This window comes from Artibeus jamaicensis, unplaced genomic scaffold (assembly GCF_021234435.1).
Source record: "Artibeus jamaicensis isolate MK-2021 breed Jamaican fruit bat unplaced genomic scaffold, CSHL_Jam_final contig_519, whole genome shotgun sequence".
Lineage (NCBI taxonomy): Eukaryota > Metazoa > Chordata > Mammalia > Chiroptera > Phyllostomidae > Artibeus > Artibeus jamaicensis.
In genome coordinates this window covers 50033080-50053307 of record NW_026521871.1, presented here as the reverse complement: position 1 = coordinate 50053307, position 20228 = coordinate 50033080, and the positions used below count along the sequence as shown (strand labels likewise).

The window sequence follows — 20228 nt, the reverse complement described above, 5'->3', positions numbered from 1 at the left end:
GTGTTTTGATGGAGTATATGAAATGTTATACCGAAGAAGTCCCTTGAATAACCACTAATATAACACATTTAAGCCAACTGTGTATGTCCGAGGATATACATTTACTCTTTAAAATAATTAGATTATGGTAATGTTCTTTACATTTGTATCACTTGTCTCACCAATGCTTTTGTGATCAGTTACACAATCCTAAATTAGTCCTGATTCTTCAGGAAAAAACCCAAACTTTTACTTTACCCACTCTAAGAACAAATAACATACTACAAAAAGCCGACACTGTTTCTCCAACTTATAATGGTAAGCTACTTCAAAGTACATACTGAGTAGCCTTTGTCTATACAGGCACATTTTTATAATTTCCAAATATAATTTTATGCCACTTAAAAAGACAAAACAATTCATATTATTTATGCAGTAAAAGTACAAATACATACTAGCTTCCTAATACTTGGCAGCAACGGGAATAGGGCTGGAAAAGGTATTTAAAATGTCTTAAACTCTTCAGCAGTTTTTGTTTAAAAAAATCACCTGCGAACCAGACAATCGCGGTTCAATTCCCAGTCAGGGCACATGCCTGGGTTGCAGACCAGTTCCCTGCAGGCCAATTCCCAGCAGGCCAATTCCCAGCAGGGGACGCATGAAAGGCAACCATACATCATGTTTCTCTCCCTCTCTCCTTCCCTTCCCCTCTAAAGATAAATAAAATCTAAAAAAAAAAAAAAATCAAATACAGTACAATTATATCTGTCAAGCTAAACGATGAGTATATGGTGTTTGTGACATTATTCTCTACACACTGCACAACAAAAATAACAGTGTAAATAAAGGAAGGCAATAGCTATACATCAACATTTCAGATAAACATATTTTAAACTCCAAATATAATTTTTAAATATATCTTTGTACTTCAATTTTTTAAAAACAAGTTACCCAAGAAAGGCATGATTACTTTATGTGCACTTTTGTTAAATCAACTAAACCTTAACAAACTTGAGTCTCAAACATGGGGATAAAGTATTTCCATCTCCTTGAAAAGGGAACAGACATACAAGGTTAAAAACTCTGCAAGTCTATTTTATAAAGCTATACAGCTATGTGGGAGGATCTGTTTCTATCACTTGGAACTGAGAATCCTGTTGCTCAAAATGAGTTTACAAAATGATGGCTGGCTAAATACTTTATACCCATTTTAAGTAGATTTTATAGTATAAGGCTGCAGAGAAAACAGTTCATAGTTTAACTACATTTGTAATGAAAGTGACCATTAAATTACATGTAAACTACTTTCCTATATACAAACAGTATAGTTACAAAAATATAATCTCAGAAAGATTGCATTCAAATTAGCAACAATAAAAACAAGGTACATAGGAGATTGAATAATGAAACATCTTGACTAGAAATGTTTGTCCTATACAAAGATGTCTAACTTAGTTTATAAATTCCATTTACTCCAAACAGTATCATTAGATTTCTTCAAGAGTAAAATGAATTTAAAGTACATTTGGAATGGAGGTATGAAGGTAATCAAAAAAGACTCAAAAAAGTATGAGAAGGAACCAATTCTATCAGACCCTAACACACAATCTAATCAATAGCAACAGCAATCAAAGAATACTATTATGGGGTATAAATGACAAGAAAACTATAGTAATCAGTAAATACCCAGATATAATGTGGCAATTTAATAAATGAAAAAGGTGTTATTTCAACTAGTGAAACTTAGGATTACTTGATTTAGAGGTATTGGGAGAAAGGGACTGTTCTAAAAAAAATTTTTCATCCTTACTTTGTATTAAAATTAAATCTACATTAGTCAAATATTTACATGTAAAAAAATTAAGCAATGAGATATAATAATGAGTATATACAAGCAAGAGTGGTATATATGGAAATAAAACCATGGTAAGAACCCAAAATATCACAAATATAGTAAAATCTGAAAAATGACAGTGGACACAAGATGTGAAATAATATTAAAGGCTAATATTCATATATACACAAAGATCTGAGGACAAATATAAGAAAAAACAAGACAGAAACTATCATTTCAAAGGAAAAGTACAGAGTAAGCAATAAATATACACAAAGAGTTTAAACTCATTTAGTTTTTGCTTATCAGATGGTAAAGAGAGAAAAAATTAATGATACTCATGGCTGATAAGGATATAGTTAAACTGGCAGAAACTTTTTGGAGGATAAATTGGCATTATCCATTAAAAGTTAAGTGTAAATACCCTTTAGCTTTAAAAAATTAATTTTTATACTAGAAAGTTGTTCTGCAGGAATACTTACAGAATCATGCCAAGCAAGCTGACTGTACAGTTTCAAATTCACAGAGAAGCTGGAAATTGCTTAAATGCTTATCAGTTGATCCATTAAGTGGAATATATAGTCATACTACATTTAAGCATCTTTTGTTACTGGCATTGCAATGACAGTGAATAGGAGAATCAAGTAAAGCCTTGATACATCTAGTAAAGCCTGCATTCTATTGTTAGAGAGTTAAGCAATGAAAACAAGACAATTTAGGTGAGAAAATAAACAAGGTGAGAAAACAGAGTGACTAGTGGGTAAGGAGAGGAGTGGCACTTGAGCAGAGGAGGAGGAGGAACTAGCCATGTGAAGATGAGGCAGAACATTTCATACAGAGAACTAGTGCAAATAAAGAAACGAGCTATTTGGTAAAGGTACGAAAAGGTTACCAGTGTAACCAAGTTAGGGAACGATGAAGAGAGTTGGGGACCAGATCAATAAAAATGTAAAATAAAACCCAAAGTGCACTGCGAAGCCAATGGAGTAATATGGCTTGTGATTTAGGCTTTTTAAAGTTTGGGAGGGAAAGGGGAGATTGTGAGGGCAAAAGCAAAACAGGAAGACCAGTTAGGAGGCTACTGTAAATCAACCTGGTTGAGAGGGGGTAGTGGATTACTATGTAGCCATTAAAGAATGAGAAAGGGTACACTGAAAAAACATTTGTGTATAACATGCAAAGGAGCTGCATACTTTTTGCATACATTTGCAGAACCAAATGGATAGAAATAATATATTAAGATATTAACTTGTCCAAGAAAATATATCATTTAGTCCCACTACATGTTAGCCAAACACTGACAGACAGCATTAAGGAAATGTTTCTAATCATAAAAATTAGTGGCCTATAAAACAGACTTTCTGCAAAAGAAATGCGCAAAGTTATTTACCCCAAGGCAAAACAAATTGCTTTAAAAAAAAAAAGTCTTTGAAAAAATAACCGGTGTTTTTTAATAGTAAGAAAATCAAACTTATTGCAATTTTTTAAATATTCAAACAAATGTCATTGTATTTATTCTAAAAATCAGTTGGAGCACAAATACCAGGCTTCAGATTAAATCACATTGTTTTAAATAGTATCTTCTACAGCATTTTAGGATGTTGCCTTTTAATATAAAGTGAACATCTAATTTTATCCTTGACATACTTATTAACAAGGTGGCAAAATTAAATGCCTAGCAACTTTAGTTCTGATCTTAATGTTATCTCACCGAATCTTCCCTGTTGATAATTTCCCAAATTATCAAAAGAAAAAACTGACTAGTAGGAGTTAATGTAAGAGTATATAATATATAAGTATAATGAATAAACTGCTCAGTTAAAACTCAAATTCAGGTCTGTTTACTTTAGCCATGTGCCCTTTAAAAATATTTTTTAAATATACTGAAAGAGCCAGAGAGAAACACTAATTTGTTGTTTCACTTATTTATGTATTCATTCATTGATTCATTCATTGATTCCTAACTGGGATGCAACCTGCAACCTTGTCATATCACAATGACACTCTAACTAAATGAGCTATCTGCCTAGGGTTCATGTGCCCTTTTAATCAAATCACATATCCCCCAAAGTTATAGACAATTAATATTTAACAGTCAACATTGCAGATAAATCCACGAGAAGGGTTATTAGCAATTTTGAAATAAAAGTATTATATGTACTACTGAGGAACTACACTCCTGAACAGTGACCACAGTAAAAAAAAAAAAAAAAAAGCCAACCCACAAACATACATACTATTACTAAGACAGAATCACTACATTCTCTATACTTTGACTTTGGGCCTAGTTAGATATGGTGCTACTGCTGACAAGAATTTTCAAACATGAGTATGTTATGCTACAAAATGTATTTTATTTCAAGGAAGTTTCCAGATGTTAATCTCTAGGCTCAGGCTATAGGTAAAATTAATGGGAGGGACTCAAGACTTTTTTAAGCTCAGTGAGTAAACTCTGTGACATCTGGAACTATACCTTTAGTTCTATCTCCAAGTACTGGGTGTGCATTCGGCTCTTAAATATTTGAAGGACTGAGTGTGCCAGTAAGAGAAATGTTCAAAAGTAGACAAAAGAACAAATAAAATGGCCCTGGCTGGTGTAGCTCAGTGGATTGAGTGAGGCCTTCAAACCAGAGGGTCTCAGGTCAAGCCACATGCCTGGGTTGCAGGCCAGGTCCCCAGTAGTGGGGGGGGGGCCATAGAGAGGAAACCACACATTGGTATTTCTCTCCCTCTCTTTCTCCTTCCCTTCCCCTCTCTCTAAAAATAAAATCTTCAAAATAAAGTAAAATGTATTAGGGGCTTAGATAGCCAACGACAATTATATATAACATAAAAGACTTTTAAAGTGCCTTTAGGAACATGAAAGGTCTACTGAGGAAGTATCTCATCTAGAACAGAGGTTGCGAATTTTCTGTAAACAGCCAGACAGTGAATATTGTAGGCCACATGCTCTGTTGCAACTACTCAACTCTGCCATTACAGTACAAAAATAGCCACAGACAATATGCACACACCACTAAAATCTTATTCATTGAAACTGCAAATTTAAATTTCATATAATTTCATGTGTCATGAGATATTATCCTTCCTTTGGTATTATACCAGCCATTAAAAATGATAAAAACCATTCTTAGTTCTCAGGCCACACAAAACAGGTGGTAGTCAATAGTTGGCCAACACCCTGATCTATTTATTAAATACTTTCCCTGAGAACAAACTAAAAGCAAGTTAATTTACATTTTAATTAAGTACATTAAACCTAAATGTGAAGACCAGTAACAGACATGGGTTTTTAAGTGGATTGATAGGTTACTAGGAGAGGTCAAACACTTTTTTCGATAGTACCTGCAAAAACAGCTCTGTGGAAAAACAAGACTGGAATGAGTGATGTATGAAAGCCACATCAGACCACGTACTTGGGAGAATGCCAGGCCATTAAAACGGGGAATGTGCTAAACCAGATTTTGGCCTCAATATATAGTCCCTCCTTATCTGCAGGGGATAAGTACCAAGGCTCACAGTGAATACTTGAAACCATAGAGAGTACCTAAATCTTAATCCACTTCTTCAACTCGGTCGGAAATGTGGCAGCAGCTTCTTCATCAGCACACGCAACATGCCAGTAATTTTTATATTTCTCTGTTCAAAACCTATTCATGGCTTGGTGCCACTTGTTTCAGGGGATCCTTCGCTGACATTTTCATATGGGCTCAATGCTTTCTGGCCAAGCGAGCTGCCATCAATTGCAACACCTCTTCTGTTCATGTTTTCCACCTGCAAATGTAATGCCTTTCCTATTTTAACCAGGCACTTACCACTCACTGTGGCTGTAACTTTTGCAATTTGAGATGCAGCTAAACACAAATTTATCTTTCCTTCTTCACAATTTCACACATAACATTTGTTCTTACCATAGATGTCAGCAACTTCAGCATACAGTTTTTTTTTCTTTCCTCATTAAGTTGAGATCGTTCACCTTTTTACACCAAAAGAAAGCACTTTAGGGCTTCTCTTTGGCAGCATCACTATTCTTGTGCTTTAGGACCATTAGTAAATGCAATAAGGTTTTCCTGAACACAAGCACTGTGATACTGCATCAGCCTAATTACTGAGATGGCTACTAAGTTACAACTAACAAGCAGGCAGAGTACACAAAGTGTATATGCTGAACAAAGGGATGATTCATGTCTCAGGCAGGACAGAGCAGAACAATGCAAGGTTACATCACACTACTCCAGAAGGGTGTGAAATTTAAAACTTGTGAATTTCTTACTTCTGAAATTTCCCATTTAATATTTTTGGACTCCAATTGACTGTAGGTAACTGGAAAGCAAAACTGTGGATAACAGGGACCATTCTGCATATATGCCTTTAAAAATCTTTCTTACCCTGGACAGGTGGTTCAGTTGGTTGGAGTATCGTCCCATACAGAAAGGCTGATGGTTCAAACCCCACCCCAGTCAGGGAATGTACATGAGGCAACTGATTGATGTTTCTCTCTCACATTGATGTTTCATTAATTTATTCAACAAACTTTTATGTAACTGCCACATACCAGGGGGTATAATGGGTTCTGGGTATACAGTGGTGATTAAAATAAATGGTCCTTGTATTCTTAATAAAAAGGCAACTGAATAAACAATTATAAAGAGCAGTGAGTGTACGACTAAATTACAAATGGGAGAAGGGAGTGGACTGACACAAGCAGAAGGCCTCAGAGTGGCCACAGGCTTCTAGAGGTCGGTAATCCTCAAACTGAAATCTGAAGAAGGATGCAAAAGAGCCAGCATGTAATGAACAGAGCAGGAACATTCCAGAAACAAGAGATAACAGATGCACAAACTGGGAGCCATGAAAGACCTGATCATCTTTTAACAACTAAAATTTGGACAGTGGAAAAGGGTGAGGGCAAGTAAGACGAGGTTGAAAATGGCCAGATCATGTAGGGCTCTCCAGCCTTTTGTAAGGAATGCACCTTTTATTCTATGTGCCACTGGGAGTCCACAAGAGGGTCCAATCAGGTGAACCACAAAATCCCATCTGCATTTTTAAAAGCTGTTTTTTGGCAATGAAAAAAAATGAAGGGAATGAAGAAGAAAGCAGAGCGATCATGTCCATAGGTTATCCTTTTCAAGCTGTAATAAGAACAGAGAAATAAATGGTGCATTAGCTGGAGGGAAACAAAGGTTGTCCAATCCTAGAATATATACCCGCTCAACAAACCTTTATTGAGCACCCATAACTTACAGACACTGCTATGGGTACCAGGGATGCAAGTCCTTGAGAAGAGAATGGCAGAAGCAAGTAAAATGATGCTTCAAAGTATGATTAAGTGCCACAAACCAAGTAAAATAATAATATGACCGAGTAAAATGGGTGAACAGGGAAGACCTCAGTGTGGGACTCATATGTGACACAGGTCATAAATGACAAAAGAAACCACCTCTGCCAAGGTCTGGAATATTATTTTTGTGTCATTAGGCATGATCCATAATGAGGTGATTAAGATCTAAAAGCCATTAACTCAACACAATTATTTACTTTATCAACTACATTACCATGAATCTGGGTACTGGGTAGAAAGCAGTGAAGGAAACAGACAAAAATATCTATTTTTGCTGACCTTACATTCTAGGAAGGCTAAGAGAAAAAAAGTAAAATATCCATCGTGCTAAGGAAAAACGAGCAAGAAAGGAGATAGAAGTTAATGAAGGACTACAACTGACTAATCGGAGGAAAAACAGAAAAGGCCAGCACAGTTAGAGGAGAAAAGTGACAGAGAATAAAGAAAGTGTGGTCTGAACACATAGGAGTTTGTGCTTTTACTAAATGAGATGGTGAACCCCTGGAGGTTTCTGAACAGAAAATTTCATGACATTGTTTTAAAAGGATTGCCCTGACCACCTTTAAGGGAAATGAACATGTGAGCAGAAAGACCAGTTAGAAAGCCTTTGCAGCAATCTTGGCAACAAATTAAGATGGCATTGCCATGGCGAGAACTTATTACATTTCAGACATATTTCAAAGGGAAAGCGGACACAACTTACACACAGGCTTTGGATATAGGGTGTAAGAGAAAGATGGATCAAGAACAGCAAGGTCTGAAGTTTGAGTAACTGGAAGCGCACAGTTACTTAGGAAAGACTAAGAGAAGCAGCTTTAGGGAAAATGGGGAATTCAGTTTTAGATATATTGAATATGAAGTGCTTCTTAGACATCCAAACTCTTGAAAAAAATAGTTGGGTGTTAGGATCTACAGTTTACGGGAGAAATCCAGACCAAGGATACAAATTTGGAAATCTTCAGCAAGTAGATTAAGTACTGATTCAAACTAGTAGACTACAGTGTATTCAGACGATGAAAATGGAAAGGTCCAAAATCTAAACTCGGCCATTTCAATAAAGGTCAGGGAGATGACAGCAAAAAAGGACTAAGAAGAAAATGCCAGAGAGGTAGGAAGAAAACCCACTAACAGACATGGTGGCCTAGGAACCCAGTAAAAAGTGTTTCAAGCAACTGTGTCAAATGCTACTAACAGGTTAACTGAAATATAACTAGAAATTAATAACTAGAAATTTATAACATGATCATTAATGGGGGGGTTCAACAGAAAGAGGAAAGAATGCATAATAAGCAACTGACTTAAGGTGTTTTATTGTGAAGAGCAGCAAACTGGAGTGGTGGGTAAAAGGGTAGACAGGAAGAAGAGACTTTTTTAAACATGGGATAAATGGCGTCACATTTGTATGCTCATAGGAAAAGCCAATGATGTGAGAGAAGAGAGAATGAGAGAATATTCCTGAGTGCAGGAGAGAATGGGATCCAGTGTACAAATGAACTAGATGTCCTTATCTTAAAACATGACATTTCATCCCAAGTGACAAGGGAGAAGGTGAAGGACACAGTCAGATATAAGAGTAGGCAGGAATTCTTCCAATTATTCAATGTACTTAGTGAAAGAGAAAGCAGTAACATTAAGTGGTATTGGAAGGTTTAAGAAGAAAGGAAAAAGTACAATCATAAAGGAGTATATACTAATATAGCCCAGGGACCATTGGGCATGCAGCTAGGGAGGGACGAAGTTGTTGAGAGTGTATGTAAGAAAGTGATTATGATTCAGCATGAAATCCAGCTGTGAGAGTGAGGGACACTGGAAAACTCAGGTGGATGCATAGACAGATTGTAGGTTCCAGTGGGGATGATGGGCTGCTGGAATTGAAGTGTTTACTGGAGGAATAAGAGAGGGAGGCACTTGAAATGATATTGGAGAAGAGAGCAGTTATTGGTAAAAGACAAGGGGTTCTAGGATATGACAGTGGGAAAGTATGGTTGAATTAAAAGTGAAAAGAAAGATTACTGGAGAAGAAATCAAGGAATTAAAGAGGCCAGAATATGGAAGCATCCTCTATATCAGTGTTACTCAAAGTGGTAAACTATAATGACCTAATGAGCTTGTGCCACATTATAAACTGACACACTGACTGCTTTCTTTATTAAAGAAAGTCTTGCTACAAATAATGATAACAATAATCATCAGATGAATTAAACAGTGAACTTAGTGCCATAGCTGTTTTAAATTCTGGCACAAACTCCTTATAGCATTTCATACTGGTAACAGTTCACAGGCCAGATGACATTTTGAGTATCACTGCTCTACAATGGACACTGATATCACCAAGAATTATGAAAAACAAGACAGTGAAGTTAGGAGCTAGTATGTGTTCAAGGAAGGAGGGGAATGACCCAGGAAAGTTGCTAGATGACTGAAATACAGAGGGGGAGTGGGTGGTATAATTTTATGGCAAAGAATCAAAGCTTAAAATTCTGGAAAAGAATGGTCAAGAAGTGATGATGAGAAACAAAAAAAGACACTGTTCCTCTTGGTTCTGCAGAAAAAGGTGTGCAAGACAGAACATTTACCACTTGAGAGAGCTGCAAGGGAAGTGGCATTATTAGAGGAGAAGCTAGGTTAGAGTTGGAGCAAGTAAGCGAACAAAACATTCCCAGAACAGAACATTCCCAGAACGGATGAGAATAAAAGGATTTGCTGACAACTGTGCATTTCTAGAAGGCACAACAAATGGATTTCAGATGATAAAAGGTGGGAGAAGGACACCACAAAAAGCAATGACAATTAGGATTTGGAGGGTAAGGAGAGTCCAGAAGAGTAAGCTGTAACTAAAGAACAAAGTCCTTGAAAACACATGTGTCAGGACTGGCCTCTGACCAGAATACAAATTTCCTCCACTTATAAAGATGGACCTTCAATGCAGATTCAGGAGAAGGCGAAGGAATTACTGCTTAGCTTCTGACTGGGTAAAGGCGACTAGCTAGAGAAGGAAAGTTAAAGTCTTTCTTAGGGCTTTCTGAAGAGATGTAATATGATCTGGTGTGTAACAGCCAATAGGAGAAAACCGCAGGCCCTTTAGCATTTAGTCAGGGCATTCCTCAAGCATGATTAATGAGTATTCTTACAAAAAAAAAAAAAAAAGACCCAACTTTACTATTTCCCAGCTTCCACTTATCAGCAATACTACTTAACTATCGTTACTCTATCTCATGGGCAAGCCTGATCTTCTGGTATTCCAGACTTCTAATCCTTTAAAATTTCTGGCCTGCTATCTCCCATTCTGTGGGGAATAGAATGGCTGACACTCCAATTCAGTATCCAGGAAAAATAACAGCAGAATTAAGGCGAGAAATAGTGACCTGCAGAGGACAACCACCAAATAAAAATAGTTGAACTTAAAAACTAAACAAACTTTAAAATTAGGCAAAATGCCAGAAAACAAGCTAAATTTATGAATCAATCTACAGAGTTTGTCAGCATACTGTTTCCCACATATTACTTTTGTGTCTAAATGAACTATTAGGTACAAATAATTTTCAACATTGCTGCATTCTTGCAGTAACTCAAGAAAGAACTCAAACGTCCACATTAGCACTTTCTACACAGGACTAGAACTCCACTTGGAACCCTCCAGTCAGTTGGACTGAAAAATGTTTCCAAGAAACCCTCGTTCCTCCCTTACACGTGTGGCATTCATCTAGTGGATGAAAACTTCAAAGACAGACTTAGTCCCTATACCCTCACCCCCAAACCACTCAATTATACTTAGAGGGGGAAGGGAGGCAGTTTGCAACCACCGCCCCTTTGAACAGTAAATTACTACAATCATTTAAGATTTTCAAATTGTATTCCCAAGAAATTCTGCAGTAAACCCAACTTCTCACATTTTCACAAGGATAATGTACAATAAAGTGCATTTACATGTACATATCTATCATAATTATTTCAGCATCCATAAAACTCTATTAAAAGAAATTAATCAAACTAAACCTTCAGCTTTTGTACATCTTTGACTTCCCAGCTGTATCAGCTACCAGCATTTACGTTTTATTAATTATAAATATGGTTTATATGCCATGAGGACCAATAAACTTGAAAGAACTTAAGCAGGTTAAAAATATATTCCCCACTCCAAATTTTTTAGCTAATTACTTAACATACTGGTTACAAGTCAGTTAAAAAGAAAGTATCAGTCCAGCAATATGTTAATTATGAAATCACAAATAAAACCATGGAACTATTTAGTGAAGAAATTAATGAGAGACATAAACAGGGGAGCAAAGGGGCTGTGCTGAAGCAGTTCCCCCATAGCATCAGCCAGCTGTTCATACTTTTCAAACTATTACGGGGGTGGGGGGTGGGGGGAGAGTGTCTTTTCAACAGGTTCAAAAGAAATCAGAGGCAAGAAATTTCTTGAATATTACAAGAGAAACTCCACTGTGGTTCTATAAAGTTACATGGGTACTGTGTAACAGGCGAGGGGGTGAGTGCCCTGAGACAAAAGTTTTGTGAAAAGTCCTCTGATTAGTTCTGCCTGCATTCTATACCGTGTCATACAAAAACAACTGCAGCCTGCAGCACTAGCTTCAGATTATGCTTCTTAAAACCACTGTTGGCCTATGATTTGCATTTTCAGTCCACAGTTTGCCATTTAAACATGTAGTCTGCAAGCTAAATGCCTATCTTAATGCAGACTTTAGCTGAAAAACAGGACATGATTTAAAGACATCGATAAAATTTCAGGCTGGCATGATTGTGTATACACAGCCAGAATCTGTCCAGTATTTTAAGTGCCTTCACATATTAAGCTTGAGACCATTAAAAAAAAAAAATACACTGTAAAAAAAAAAAAACTATACTTAAGATAATCAAGTAATGAACCCAGTTATTTATTTCTCCTTTTTCTTAACCCAAATTATCTGAATTCCTAAACTTGCAAGTGTGGATTTCCCAGATTTCCAAACAAGTTAATAATATGAACTTGCTTTTAAGTTTCTAATCTGTAGTCAATTGATACAAGGCATTTTCCAAATGCTTCAACTTGAACCTAATATTAAAAATCTTATTTCCTAAATTATAACATCCACAGAATCCTATTATCCTGTCATTTATTAGGAACATCATAAAATGTAGTCCAAATGGGACAACTGCAGATGTTACTAACTGGCAGTAGCCTGCCAATAGGTGTATTTAATTTGTACTTAAAACATGAATTTCATTCACCGACATGTGCAAATCAAGTGATGCACATTAATCTGGATTTCCCACTTCTCTTGAGGGGGAATCAGATGATGTGACAACATGCACTGTGTCTCCACACAATGGCTGGGAACAGTGCTCGCCCACTGTTGTGGTCGCCAGAGTCCCAGTCACCCCACACCAGCCTAGCCCTGGGGACACTGAGGAGACCCTTTCACTGTAATATAAGATCAGTCCTACATGGCTTGTGAAAGCAATCTTACTGTAGTCGCTTATCTTGAATGTAAAATTGTTTATGCTACAGTAATGAAGTAGCCAATTTCAAAAGCCCCTAATAGGTAGAATATTTTCATTAAGTTATATATGTACCTAATTTTAGAAAAGAACTTTCAAATTTATTTTTATCTCATAAAAATCTTCACACTCCCTTCTGAAATAACCATTTAATCAAACAATTGAGGCATTCTTGCCTTGTTAAAAAATATATAAACATATATGAATATACTTTTGTCAATGAGCATTATCATAGTCTCCACAACATTATGTTAAATTCCAAGAGCAAAATTAAGCACCAATACTATCATTTTCCCTCCCTACTGTCACCTTTTTTTTTTTTTTTAATCTTCACCAGAGGACATTTCCCATTGCTTTTAGAGGAAAAAAAGGGAGATTGGTGGGTAGAGAAAAGAAAGACAGAAACATCAATTAGCTGTCTCCCCTAATAGGGGATTGAACCCGCAATCCACAGCCTTTTGGTTTATAAGACAATACTCCAACCAACTGAGCCACACTGGCCAGAGCTCTGTCAACTAATTTCATTTCAACCACTCATTAAAACAAAGCCCCCCAAAAATCTAAACTGAGAATATCCCATAAAATGACCATGTGACTACCAGAAGCTAAATTCGGAATAGGTTTAATTTTTGTTACCAACTGGAATCTGATTTGCAACGATGATTTAAAAAAAAATGCTACTACTGAAATATCGAAAGCTTTAGCTTAGGTGCATAGAGAAAGGTTTCTACTGAAAACCTTAAAGGGTGAAATATTGGTATAATGCCTCATGGCCCACAACTCTTCACAAATGAGGCTTGATGGTCACTAGGGTGTTTTATCCTTGAGTTCTCAACTAGCTGTTTCTACCTGGAATCTAACACACAGATACATTCCTCGATAATATGAATTCATGAGTTGAGTATTCACTTGTCTTGCTGTGGAACTGACTTTAGACAAACTGATAATTATTCACTTTATCAACTTTTTCTGAGAATTTTAGTTTCCATAATTCATTAATATGACTAAACATGATAATCTTTTACTTTTGAATTACTATATTGAGTTTTTTGATTTGTCATTTAAAGTGACAAAAATTTAATCCATTTTACTTTGACCTTTCCCTGGCAAATACTGGTTGAGAAGACATTTTCTCAAGCCAACCTTCTACTTAGCCGTATTGATATGAATAAATTATCCCAGAATTTGAAGGGTTTCTTACTGGTGCTTTCTCATCAGAACAACGCATAAACATATTCTATCCAAACTTACTGGGGCAGGGGGAGAAAAGGCACAAGCATTGCATTATACCCACTGGAGGGCACTCAACGTGACCAAAGCATGGGACAAAAGCAGGCCACAACACTCCCCTCCTCTGCTGCCATCAGGCTTGGGGAGACTTAGGGAAAATGTCCCTTAAAAAAAAAGATGCCCCCAACTAAAAATTTCAAAAAAAAGTAGTAAAACTCTAAAAAAAAAAAGTGTTCCTAATGTGACTGACCTCTTTTACGAGCCAGTCTTTCCTCCGGGAGAAAGTGTATCGTACATACTGCAGGGATAGCAGGGTTAGGCCTCAACAGCCAGATCTAAGTAAGATTCAAACTAAGTAGTCAAGCTCAGTCTTGCAGGAAATACAAAAGCACATTCTTAGATTAACGAAGGAAATAAAGAACTTTCTCCTGACTTAAGTGAAGTAAAACTATGTAAGTTAATGCCCACTCACTTCCGATTAACACAAATCACCTATTTTCCTTTTCTGGAAACTAAGTATATATTTATTTTTAGCCCACTAGCCTAGTTATCTATCACGCTCATAATTAGAACAGTATTGCATAAACAATAGTCTTTCAAAGAATGAGAACTGATTCTGCAAATCACGAGCCTCTCAATGAGGGTAGTAAGACGCAATAGCTGCATGCTCTAGCTCCTAGCCTGTGTTTAAATTTACTTTTATGGTATAAAAATGTTTTCAGTCAAGCTGTTTCAAGAAAACTATTGTATTCCCAGCAAAAAGGATACAAAAAACCTAGACAACATGTAGCACTGCAAAAGAGTCACCAATATTCTTTATTAGAAGTTCTCCGTAAAGCATTCGTCCTTTCTGCCCTGGGTTAGCAATCAACCATGGTTCCAACCAAGCTCACAGCACAAACTCAGAATTTTCCTCCTACTCATCTACAATTATTATGAGCAATTAGTAAACGATGAAAGAGAAACAAATTCATGTTATGACTAGACAGATGTATTCTTTTCAATAACAAAAGATTCATTTGGCTGAATGTACTTAACAGTCCATTTCTGGGGTTTTATTTTCACTGCTACTTATAACTTGTAAGAGAACAATGTTCAAACTTTTGTATGGTTCATGTTCCTAGTTGCAACAATACTTACAATCCTCTTCCCACCCCTCCCAACAACAAAAACCAAATAACTACATATGGTTTTCTCCTAAGTACATCCCAAAATACCTTTGAGAAATTTGCTGAGGAGGAGGAGGAAACTATGAAAAGAGAACTTCATTTATGTGGACAGTTTTATTCCAGTCATCACTAGTTAACAGTAGGAAAGTTCAATTCACAGTTTAAGTTTTAATATCGGAATATGCATTTTTCTACATCATAATCTTGGTAAAGTAGTCAGAAAATCAGTTCAAAAGAAAAAATTTTTGATGCTTCTTGACACATGAACACTGTTAAAAGATAGGGGGTTTTTTTTAAGTCACCTTACTTTTTAAAACTTGGTTTCTCCTGAAAGCTATTTAAAATTACTGTTCTGGGCTCTGGGAGAATCTCAGGCCTGAGACTCCACAAGGACTCCAAATTACATGCGATCCTAAACTTCCCAGTGCGGTTTATCTCCCCCCCCCCCCAAGGACTTCATACTTAAAATAGTCTCAACATTCCTTTAATCCTACAGAATAGTCTTCTGCAAGTTTTCAAGTTACTTTTGCAGTCACTTTAGGGCTTTGTCCTTGTATGCGGCCTTCAAAACAAAGAGACGACGTCAATCAAAGTAATGAATATCGGGTGGAAATTAACCAAATTTTGTGAAAAAATATTATCAAATAAAACTTCAGGTACTTTCGTTAAAATCCAGATTTTTGGTTTTAAATGTAAAAGTAAACAGCAGCAGCCTTAGCTCAAACTTTAAAAAAAACTCCAAAGTGTAAGTCTGTCACTAATTTATGCAGATACTAAACAGTAGCATGATGCAAACAGCATTTCAAACTATGCCTAATAGTTCCTAGAAGATTAGTTAGCACGAAGACATCTGAAGGTATTGAACGTTCACCGAGTGACAATACTGAAACAGCTCCCTAAATTCCAGACAAAATACTCAGTAACTTAGCGATCCGGAGAACACTAGCCTAGCCTTCATCAAAGGAGCGCTCTCTTCAAGTCGCTGTCTAGTCTAAGCCACCACCATTCACCATACAAAGCTCCCATTTCACTAAACCACTCCTCGATTTCCTTTCGCTGACCCCTGCATACCAGCAGGCCGGTCTCTCTCCATTCACCGCGCCCCAACTCAGGGGGGAGGGGAGACCACAGATGTCTGGAAGATACCAAGAATGAGACAATGCGCCCTCCCGAAGGGAAGAGAAAACCGAGGAAACGGCTCTACCCCACTGCCAAAGCTTTCAAGTCGAGTGGCTTCAGAAGCGGGCTGTGCGAACTGAACTTCCCGAGTGTCTGTTCAAAGTCCTCGGCCCAGACAAAACACCGAGAGAAGTTGCAATGCCACAATTTCACTCGGCCAACTGCGTAGCGAGGGGAACAACTCGCTCCGTTTGAAAGCAAACGCGTTCTACACACCAACTTTGGCTGCCACAAGGCTACGTGAAGAAACAGTTTCCACGACCAGATTCTCGAAAGCGTCGGAGGCTGAACCCCGCGGTTCAGAAACAGGACGCCAGCCGCCCGAACCCGTGTTTTCTTTTCACGAGGGTCTCACACCACCGCCGTGGACCCTGCGTACCCCAGGGCGCTGCCCGCCGCCTTCGCTCACCTGCACGGCACAAGCAAACCTAGGTGCCGAGACCGGAATTTTATACGTGCAAACCTACTGACGCATCGCACCGTCTGCACGAATAGTTTGGTTCCTCTAAGGTTTAAAGTTGCTTCGATTTAAAGAAGCGCCTGTGCCAAACTCACATAGGCAGGATATTAAAAAAAAATACAATTCTCTCAAGAATGCTCTAACGAATTGTCCTTAAGAACGAAATAGGAAATCTAGAGAGAAAGTCCACCGGCCCTACCCCACGGCAGATAGGACCTAGGGTGGCGTCCCAGGCCCAGCGTCCGTACCCCAACTCCCCGATGGGAAGGCGGAGTCCCCCGCCCCACCCCGCCCCCCACCCTGGCCCCCGCGCATCCCGAGGCGCAGGGTCCCTCCCCCAAACTCGGCCGCGGCCGGAGCCCCGGACGGAAACCACAGTCCCCTCACCCCCGCCCCCCGCGCTGGCCGACCGAGCTCCCGGACGCGCCCTCGAGCGCGCGGTGCCCCCACGCCGCGCGCGGTCCCCCCAGGGCCCCTGAGGGGCAGCGCGACCGGAACCCGGGCCCGGCCACCGCCCTCCACCCCGGGGCGCGGCCCCTCCCCGGCGCCCCCAACACGCTCCCTACTCCGGGCCTCCGGGCTGCGCCGGGCCCGGCTCTCAGTCACCGCCGGGACCGCGCGCCCGCGACGAAGTTTGGCTCCGAAGACGGAGCGGGAGCAGCTCCAAAAGGGTAAGGAAAGGAGCGCCCAAGCACCTCAGGGGAACAGGCTCCTCCCGCCGCGGGAGTCCGATCGTCCTCGGCCTGCGGTGGGGGCTCGGCGGGGACTGGAGCTGCTTCTCGGATGTTCCTCCGTCTCCGCCTCCCCTCGCTCTCAGCTCTCGCAGCCGGTCTAACGCGACTGCTACAGACCGAGAGGCTTAAAATGGCGCCGCACAAGGACCTCTTATAAGTCGTGCAGAAACCGCTGTATCCTGCCGCCACCGGCGCAGCGCGGAGCGTTCCGCCGCGCGAGGACAAGGGGCGGGGCTCGAGAGGACGCGGAAAGTAGTCCCCGCGCCGCCGAGCCCGCCGCTGCTGTCTCAACGCCCCGGGCCCGGGCGGGGCACTCGCGCGCTCCCCAGACGCTCCGCGGTACGGATCCCCACAGCTGCCCCGCCCTGCCAGACCGGAGGGCGGCTCGCGAGAGCGCAGTGGTACTAGGCGGGAGCCAGGGGTAGGGTAGGGAGAAGGTGGTACCAGGATCTTCCACTGTCCCGAACCTGATGCCCGGGACATGCGCGTGCCCCGAACCGTGAGAGCGGACGCGGGGCTTGCCGCGCGCTCTCCGCCGCCCGCGGAGGTGGCATCTTGGCCCCGGCCCTCGGGGGTTGCGCGGAAAAGCCAACACAAGTCTTGGGAGGGCGAAAATTCGGGCCCCAAGCGGCGGCAGAGGCGCAGACGGTGGGGTCGCGGCCGGCCCCGCCGCCACCGCACCGCTGTCGACCGAGGAACTCCGGCGGGTTAGGGCTTCCGCCGTCATTGCGGTCTGGGCCACAGACTCCCTGCAGGACACGGCTCCCAGCGGAGCCGCACACCACCCTCAAGCCCCTCATTGTCCGGATGTTGGCTCCTGCATCCCAACAGGGTGCTCATCCTGAATGTAGAAGTGAACTGCCGGGCGGAGCAGCCTGCTATCCCCACTCCCGAAGGCTGTGAACTCTCGTCAGAATGGGCGCTTAGCCCGCAATTCAACAAGTCCTTAGGAATACCTACTGTGGATAAATGACTGGTGGAAATGGATTAGCTCTAGAGCCCTGTCAATTAGGTTAATTATTATAGATCGCGTTTTTATCTGGTTCCACTGTGTTACTAAGAATCAACAGATTTGGGGGGGGGTAGAGATTTTTCTTTGGAGGAGGTGCATTTCTATGGTATTACTTTTTTTTTTTTTTTGAGAAATCCCAATATATTGTTTATGGAAGGAGCTATGGATTAGACAGCTTCTGAAATTTTTCAAAACTAATTTTCTGTTCTTCAAAAACATTTTCTAATTTGTTTTAATAGGCTAGAGGTGGGTCTTCATCTCCTTTGGAAATGTGTCCATTGTAATCCAGCAAGATTGGCATTTGTCAAGACTGAAATAATTATCCATTCACTTTCTCTAGTGTGTTGTTTTAGGTTTGCCCCCCCCAAAAAAAAACAATGGAGAGTACAAAAAGCAACAGTGAAAGTTAATCTTGAGTCTTTTATCCCCGTAATTAATGCATGCAAACAATAGGTCTTTATACATAGGGACAGGCAGGAAACCTACTCATTCATTCATGGAGTAGGATATGTAGTTTTAGGCATAGCTAATGCTTCAGGACCAACATGTTCTTTAAATAATCTTTTTTTTTTTGCCCTCTGTCTTAAAGATATTTTACTATATACAGTGGCAGTGTCAACTGCTGTCTGTCTCCATAGCATACGTGAGCTCCTGCAGTGGAAAAAAGTCCACACACTAAGATGACGCCCAGTGAGATCCATTGTCTAGAGTGACTTTCGCATTTGTATCTTTGCTGGTAAATCCGCAAAGTGCGGCCAATGGTTGTGCTTAGCTCTGTCGGTCATAATTCAAAAAGATTGAGCAGAAAAGGTATTTCATCGAAGGGGTACTTCTAATATAAACGTTTTCAAAAGTGTAAATAACATTTCCAGCCTCAATTTTAATTCTCGTACTCAGGTATAGGGATATATAGTTGATTTGATTACAGTCATACATTTAAAATCGAATGATTAATCAATATTAGAGAATTTTTTGGTACAGATTTTTCTATGTTCAATTTTTGCATATGTTTTGTTTTTGTTTTTTTTTTTTTTGCTAAGTAAGGCACATTGTTAAAACTAGTTAAGAAATATTTGCACTATTAGAACATCTACAGAATAAAAACTTCCACATTTGTATTTCTCTTCAGGTGTCGAAATAACTGAAGCACTTTTCTATGGTTTAAATATCTCAATCTAGATTTAGAATTAGGATTTTTAAGTCTCTGGTAATGCTTTAAGCAAACACATGTTATTAAAGGAAATGTAAAATGTGCAGCAGTGCAGCTAGCTCTTTTTCCCATCAATTTTAAGTGAAGAATTACTGAGTAACCAGCATTAAAATAAATTAAGTGAATTTAACAAATTGTTCAGAATTTCTATTTTCTTTCAAAACCCCAGAAATTGCTCCAGTTGTCTCACCAAAATATGAGATGAATAACTTCTGTTAAATGAAGGCAAATACTATTATTAAACCAATGAGAAATACGAACATCAAAATACCTAATGAGTCCGTGGAATAAGTGATCTTGCAAAAATTATTCTTAAAAATTGACCTTGAGCAATACATTTCATTAAAAAAAAAAAAACTTGATTATCCTCTTAAATTTTCCTTACAGGCCAACCACTGGGTTTGATGTAGGTTAACCCACTTGGTAAAACTGCAGAAGACAAATGGTTCTAAATTTCAGTCTGTTTTCCTAGTAACCAAAAGTATCTCCAGCTGATTAAAGAAAGGAGGTATTACTTATATCAGGCCATTGACATATTAGGCAGTAGCTGCTATATGGAACCTGAGCGTAAAGCATCC

The 20228-nt window shown here is 39.4% G+C and overlaps 1 protein-coding gene across 3 annotated transcripts in view; it reads right to left on the bottom strand.

The window, feature by feature from the left end:
- CTNNB1 (catenin beta 1) overlaps nucleotides 1-17587 on the bottom strand; it is a 37498-nt gene extending 19911 nt beyond the window's left edge. For all 3 annotated transcript variants that reach the window (XM_037148225.2, XM_037148226.2, XM_037148227.2), the window contains exon 1: nucleotides 17390-17587. The gene's annotated coding sequence lies outside the window, so the exon portion shown is untranslated. The remainder of the gene's footprint in view (nucleotides 1-17389) is intronic.
- Between the last annotated feature and the right edge of the window lie 2641 nt (nucleotides 17588-20228).